Genomic DNA, 7824 nt, shown 5'->3' on the forward strand with positions numbered 1-7824 from the left:
TTGCCTCTAAAAAAATCCCTTTAAATGCTGTAAAACATTGAGGCACGAGGCAGAAAGCACATGCACGTGATGTGTCCCTGTGTGTGGACAGTGCACGTGTCTCACGGTGACACAGTGAGGATAAACTACTCTAGAGGAGGCTTTTGTGAAGGCCTCACTGCCCGACACGGGAAAGTCAAATCATGTGTTTTTGTCTTCCTCGGGTTGCCGTAGGCCGATCTGCTTCATTCCACCACTCGCCTGAGTCGTCTGATCTCACTGAATACGACCAAGTGACAGCTTCCCCACACACTCACTACTGTTACGTCCCCTGTTCTGTGTATCGGTTTGTGTGTGTGTTCTGTGTTGTGTGTGTGTGTGCATACAGGTGGTACTGATCATCCATGATCTCCATTCATCTTGGCTCCACCCCCGCTCGTTACCCGGTTCAGCTGTTTCCACTCATCTCCAATCCCATCATGCCCTTCTGTCAGTAAATGTACCCCTGTGTTTGTTTCACCTGGGTGGGTGGCACTCTGGTTGTGTATACGTGAGTGCTGGTGTATGGTAGAATATTTGTATTTCTGACGATTTGGTATAAGTGTGTATGCAATTATTAAGTGTTTTTTTGTTTCTTTGTTATCTTTATTACGGGGGGGGGGGGGGGGGGTGAGGAGTAGTTTAGCCCTGTCTAACAACACTAGCTACACCTGGCTGGGCCCCCTAATGTAAGTTTTGTTAGGGCGCCGTGGTAGTGTGCCAGTTAGGTTGTGATTTTTGCTGGGAGATAGGACAGGTAAGGGGGTGGGAAGCATTTTGTTCTTTTCTTTGCTTTAGTACCGCCAGCTCTCCTCATTTCCCCTGTTAACAGCGCTATAAATAAAAACAAGCCTGTTTACCTCTACTTCAAGCTCATGTCTATTTCTTGCACATTCAACACCACACCCTGTTTATTGGCCACAGGACGCCGTCAGGCAGTGGCGTGGATCCCACTCCCCTCCTGGGGAGGCAGAACGTAACAACTACACTAAATGTCTGCAGCTCCATGTTTCTGATTGGCTGCCAACATTGACTAGAGTCATTTGCATGTCATTTTTAAATCTTTTACTAAAATGTATCATTATATACGTATACTTTATTATACACTATAAGACACTTGTTTAGCATGGTATGTTTGAGAGAAATATGTATCACTACATTCAGGGTCATCTGCTGATGAAGCTGCAGGAGGTTTTCAGCTCTGAACCCATTGGTCCGTGTGACCGTCAATCAGCTGATCAACATCTCTGTGAGCTCATCCAGCCTCCTTCCTGTGTGAGTGTAGAGCAGGAAAGTACCAGAACAAGATCTAAGAAGAGTTTCTCAAGAAAAGTTTAACACATCAACAAATGTTTCTTTATGGAAAACATGTTTGTATTTTAACATGAAAATAAACTTTTTACATTTCAGTTTGGAATTCTTATTTTTTAGTGGGTTTTAAACATTTATATGTCATTTATATGTACCTTTCTGAATGAAGCAATGAATCCAGAATCATCTTCATCTCATGAAGTGTTCTAAATGAGAAGCTCCCACATGTTGAAATGACCTCAGCGCCTCCCGTTGGGCCTCTAGATGCAAAGTGGATGGAGCGGCTCGGACTGGAAGCTGGTGGACTTCAGACTCCCCGACGTGGTCCAATATGTTCTAACATGGTCTTATGCTAAAAGAGTGATAATTGTCTGTATTGAAGCAATGTGTGAAAAGCAGGATGATTCCAAAGTGTCCTTTTGCAGCCGTGTAGGAAGGAAGGAGGCGAGTCAACGTGCTTTCACACAAACGCTCAAACAAAGCCACTCTGTCACCTCGACTGGACCTCGGTTCATTCCTCACTTGCTTTGTGACTTTTCACATGTGCTCCCAGATGGTTTAGTGTTTAGGGTTCCAAGCCTCTCGTGGCCACCTGCCGCTGGGGATGACCTTCGTGTGTGTGAATAAAAACTCGGACGTCACCTAAAGTTGAGTGGTGATCAACTTATAAATTCAATTGCAATAGTGTGAGCAACACAGATTTCGCAGTTGACTCAACTGTATAGACGTGTGGCCCCTGCAAAAGCGCGTAGGAAACCCCACGCAGCCCCCAACGGCTGACCCTACAGTGACACAAGAACACTCCATTTTGGATCAGGAGCTGCCAAGGTAAGAACGTTTCATCCTGCTTGTATTCATCGTTTGTTAAATTTAATCATGAATAGGAAACTTGATAAATCGTACACATGGTGTACCTTGCTGCAGTAGTTTTAAGTGATTTAAAAAGCTATTGTTGATGGCCAAGTTTGCTTGCTAAGCTGTTAGTAAGCTAACGTTAGACTATAAACTTGCCGTTTTATAGTTTTTTCTATTGCTGAGTGTGTAATTTTCAGCTCATAAATATTTTTCAAGTAGAATTTGCCAATGATAGCGCATGAATATTAACTTAATTCACTGATGTTAGTGTCCTTTACCAGACTCTGTTAAAGGGCAATGATAACTTTTAGAATCCATCAAGTAAGACGTCAATTTTAGTTTAACACCAATAAATCACCTGAAAACAATTTAGCATAATTTTTAGCAATATTTTTTATTGAAACTAAATACTTACACGAACTAGGAAACTGTGGCTAGACTTGTCATCTTTTAGGAGCGTTAATAGGGGGGGGGGGGGTCATTCACAGGAAAAGCCTTTTGTAAACTCTGATAAATCAAAAGCTTTTTTCTTGGTGCTGAGTTAGAAAATGTTGCCCTGTCCTGCTGAAGAATTCAAGTCAGAGACAGCCTGGCAGGATGGGGGTTCCTGTCTGGACTTGATTTAAGAGTCGGGACCCGCACGGACAAACAGAGGTTTCTCTGTGTGTATTGATAAGGGGATCGGTTTCTGTTCTGACTAAGGAAGCAAGGTCAGCGGGTCAACCAGCAGATGTGTAAGATAAGGCGGGAGGCCCACACCACACTTCATACAACACTCATACTTTTTTCATTGTTTACGTTAGGCAAGGTGGTCTGGACATTGGATGTGACCGGATCCTTAGAGGCGGGGGGAGAAGGTTCATCCCCTACGCCAGCTTAGGGCCAATAGAAATCTTTTCTTTGTCTTTCGGGTTATAAAACATGATGTTCTTGCTGATGATGGTTAGTGTGTTCTTCCGGCCTGCGGGCCGGTAGGATTGCTCCTGCCTTTGCAAATGCAGCGCTTTTACTTGACCTGTGATCAGATGAATAAATCTACCAGAACGAGAGAAGTAGTTTGGCTGAATTCTTCCAGACGTCCCCATCCAGGCTTCCAATTTTTGAACACGAGCCTCTCTTTTGAAAATCATAACAATTTCTGTAATCTTGTGCTTGAGCTCGTCCTTTTCAGCGTTTTAAACTACTGTAATTATTAACCAATCATCCAACCATGTGTTAATTAAGGTAACTTAACGTGCATTTGTGTAATTAGCTGTTTTGCCACTTTTTACCACGTTTGACGCGGAACAGAAATTCATAAATGCCCGTTTTACACGGAAAGTTTTGTCAGCACACAAAATGTTGTCTTAGCCGGCAAACGGTTAGTTTAGTCAACGCTCTGTTTTCACCCGAACGTGTCAGTTAGACAGAAGATCAAAACCAAAATACAGGCCGGTCTCCAGTTTTCAAGACGCCTCTGACTCCACGATGCTGGTGTTCTCAGTCAGGAACATACTGAAAAGCCCTTAAGCCCTGTTAGCCGTTTTGTGCCTGTTCTGTAAAATCAAACTAATAAAGCTATAGTTAATTACAGTTAATTAATTATAAACACTTATAAACTGTAGAGGCAGAATTCCTGACATAATTTGTTTTAGTTTTTTTTTATGTATCTGTTATAGTAAGAGTTATGCACAATATACTTGGGGGTGATTTTTAGCCAAATGTATTTCTACGTTAAATAACTGGTGAGTGTATTTCTACTAAGATACTTTTCCATTAGATGGAATCCTTGTTCTGTGATGCAATGTTTACTAAAATTATTTACTGCAATTAAATATTAACTGTTAAATAATTTTCTAAATACTTAGTAATAAATCGAAACACAGTTTTAAAGGAACATTGCTTTGGCTGTTCAGTTTTGTATGGAGGACAAAAAATGACTTAAGTATAAATAAATAAATAAATACATAAATGTATAAATAAATACAGGAATAAATAGATGTGTACATAAATGAATAAATATATTAATAAATGCCAAGTCCCTTTGGACAAAAGCCTCAGCTAAATGACATGTGATGTAATGTAAAACAAAGGTAAGTGCAAATCACTAAAACAGGGTTAAGATTCTAAAAACCAAGCAAGTTGAACACAACAAACAAAACAACTGAGGAAAACAGCAGAGAGTAAACCAAAGAAAACACAAGACTACAAAATATAAAATGGCAAAACAGCAGCAAGTTCTCTCTGTACGGCACTGGACCAAAGGAGGGTGGACTTTGTGTTAGTACAGAGTGTTTGTGTGAAGTAACAACATTGCCCCCCCCCAGTAGAAGTGAGTCCTGCTGATGAATGGTGCTCGGTGCGTTCATTGAGGCGGCAGGTTGCAGGTTGGATGGACGTCTACATTTAAACGGTGAGGACTGACTGGACGCTTTGTGGGACGACGTGTTGTTGAGTAAACGCTACAGACGTCTCCACAGGAGGGGGCTCATCTACTCGTGTGTGTGTGTCCAGTGAGGGGCCTCTGACAGGAGCGCAGTGGGGGGCCCTTAAGTTACCTGGTGGCAAAGAGCACTGAGCGGTAAGGCCTCTGAGAGGACTCATTGGACCGTGATGCTGTAACAAGAGAACATCTGCAGTGGGGGGGGATTGAGTGAGGATACATGTGTGTGTGTGTAGGTGTGTGCTAATGACGAGCGCTGACACATGTCCTCATGTTCTAGTCCTTTCTAGGGTATTGTGTAGGTAGGGATGTGTCTATAGTCATACATGTAGATGAGTCACAGTCTGATGGAGGGAGAGGAGAAGCCAGCAGGAGGCCCTCAGACAGAGAGGGTGAGGAGCAAAGGTTGAGGAGATGTTGTTGGAACCATGATGCAGGTTTTGCTGGTTTTGTTCCTCTTGAGGGAAACACCGGGTGAATTGGGACATGCAGTTCCTCCACATGAACACAGGGGGGCACATGACCATGAACATGCACGTGAGTAAGTGCCTGCTAATGGGAACGGGTGATGATGGGAAGCAGCCAGTCAACGTGTCTGCATCCAGGTGGCGTCTCATACTGTAACCACAACATGTGATGAAATGCAAGGAAATGGAGCTTGGTGATTATATGCAGAGCTCGGATTAAAGATGACTTAAAGACACTCACTGGACAGTGGACATGTCCCCCCGTTCGCCCTGTAGTGTCTTAACACATCCATGGAAATGTGTTGGGGCCTCTACAGACATGGAGACAGGACTCGTTGTGACACTGAGGGCTGCAGAAGGTTCAGGACGAGATGCTGCAGAGACAGCAGCTGTGGGACAAAGGTCTCACGTGTAGACGCTAGGAGACAGAAGGGGACGGCCAGCGAGACAGAATGAACTGACCTGAATGAGCCAGTTAGTCCAGCATCAACACAGCAGATAGAGGCAGAACATTGGAGAACATCAGGACCATCAGGTGCGTGGTCACAATGAGGGAGACACAACAGAGTCAACACAGCAGAGAGGGGGGCTGGTGAAGGACGAGGAGGACAACAGGGGGACACCAGGAGGAGAGGGACGTAGTGAGGACTGAAGGAAATGTCCAAACTAACGTGTTGCATCGCCGCCTCGTTGGTGTCTTTCTGGGAAGAACTCGGTTTATTTGAGTGTTGTTGCTCCAATAAATGTGTGTGAAGTGAAGCATCAGATGTGCAGTGTGTTCTGTGTGTTACTCAGAGTCCCCGTGAGGACGTGTGGGTCCTCACCACCAGTCACATAGATGAAGTCAACCAGTGAGACAAGAACTAGAGAGTAGTTTAAACTGGGAACCAATGAGTCCACAAGGTCTTATCTTCAGGGTCCGGATCCGGACCGCGGTCCACCAGTCAGTGACCTCTGGTGTAGAGACACAGCGATGGAATCACAGGGTCACGTGACATGTGACCTTTGCTAGGAGCCAGATGATGGCATTGAAATGGCCAGTAAAACTACTGGTTTCCAGGAAGTGCTTCAGTGGTGAAACACTTCCTGCTTCCTGATGAGGAGGAAAACCCACGGACACAATGATGTAAAAGGAACCTTCACATGACGCATCATGTTCAGCAGCTACAGCTACGAATGCTGGATGTGACTCACTCTGTCGTTCTAAAGTCAGGAGGAAATATTGTACAAACACCAGTTTACTGGAGAGATGAACGAGTGAGATGCATCATGGGAACATCCGTGTGTCCGTCAGTCATAATTTCAGCCCTCGTTAACCACGTGTCATCGTGGGGAGATCGAGGTCAGAGGTCACAGGAGGTGAAAAGAACTAAATGGGTTACAGTGGTTTTTAAAATAGTTCCTCATGGAACTAATTTAATGTGTTTTTTATTAAAACTACCCAACAAATTTTAACATAATTGAGACTTGCTACCTTATTATTTTGAATTATTTAACAAAGTCACATTCACACTTGAGTGTCTCTTACTAAGCAGGAAATGAACTTGCCACAAAATAAATGTGTTAATTATTAGCAGAATGTGTGATTATCACCATAAAGCTTCTCGTTCTCTCGTCTCATACTTTATTAAACTGGTTTCGTTTCCTTGAACACAGCAGGTGACACAGACACATTTATCAAAGTGATCTTCATCATTTCATCTCTTTGTGTGATGACACATGAAAACTGATGCTTGGTGCGTGTTAGAACACACGTGTGCACATGTGAGGGAAAAGTCCTTCTCATGATGCTCACGTGTGCTTTTGGTGATTAAAGGTCACAAGTTGTCCTCTTTTCCTCATTCAGACAACTCTTAAAGTACTTTGTTAGAGTGGAACTAGTACTAAAAGTATCTGTGGAACACAAGTGTGTTTAGTTTGATTTATTACAACATTCTTATTCAGGAGCAAGACCCTTAAGAACATAATATCATCAATTAAAATGTCATTACTGACAGAAATAAACACAATACTTGGGATTTAAGTCAAATCTTTTATTATGCAAAATTTTTAAATTGCTTTAAGACAAAATTAAGTAAATCACAAAGTATAAATTTAAGTAATATTCTCGCAAATTAAGTAAAATCCTTAAAATATAAAAAGCAAACTCCACAATGACAATGTTCTTTTGGAAAAGGCAAAATCCTTAATTAAAACAAATAGTATATTTATTGATTACTAAAGTAAGTAAATAAACATATTTCTAATAAAATATCCCTATTTCTAAAATAATTAAACTGCTCAAGCAAAGTACAAAATGAAGTATATTTATGAATATTAATCATGAAAAAGCAAAAGGTAATTTCCTCAATTAAACATGAAGAATTTAAGATTCAAGCAAAATCTTTTAAGGTTCTTAAAAAAAAACCTTAAACACAAGATATTTTAAATGAATTAAAAACAATAAAATGAATTAAAAACAGTAAAATATGCATAAAAGTTAAGTCCTGAATTACAAACTAAAATCCTGCAGTGGAACAATAAGTGAAATTAGTGAAAGCGTTTCACTAAAGTAAGAGTTTTATGATGCGCTATTGTTCTTATTTGTATTATTATGATCGTTTTTATTGAAATGTAGTCCAGCTGTATGGATCTGTATCAATGAGTCATGTGACCCAGTAGAGATGGCTGAGGTGAAGTGATGATGTCATCACATCTGTTGACGACACCAGCAGGTTCTCATCATTGACTTTCATTGTACAGAAGGTAGAA

This window comes from Pungitius pungitius, chromosome 4, assembly GCF_949316345.1.
Source record: "Pungitius pungitius chromosome 4, fPunPun2.1, whole genome shotgun sequence".
NCBI classification, from domain to species: domain Eukaryota; kingdom Metazoa; phylum Chordata; class Actinopteri; order Perciformes; family Gasterosteidae; genus Pungitius; species Pungitius pungitius.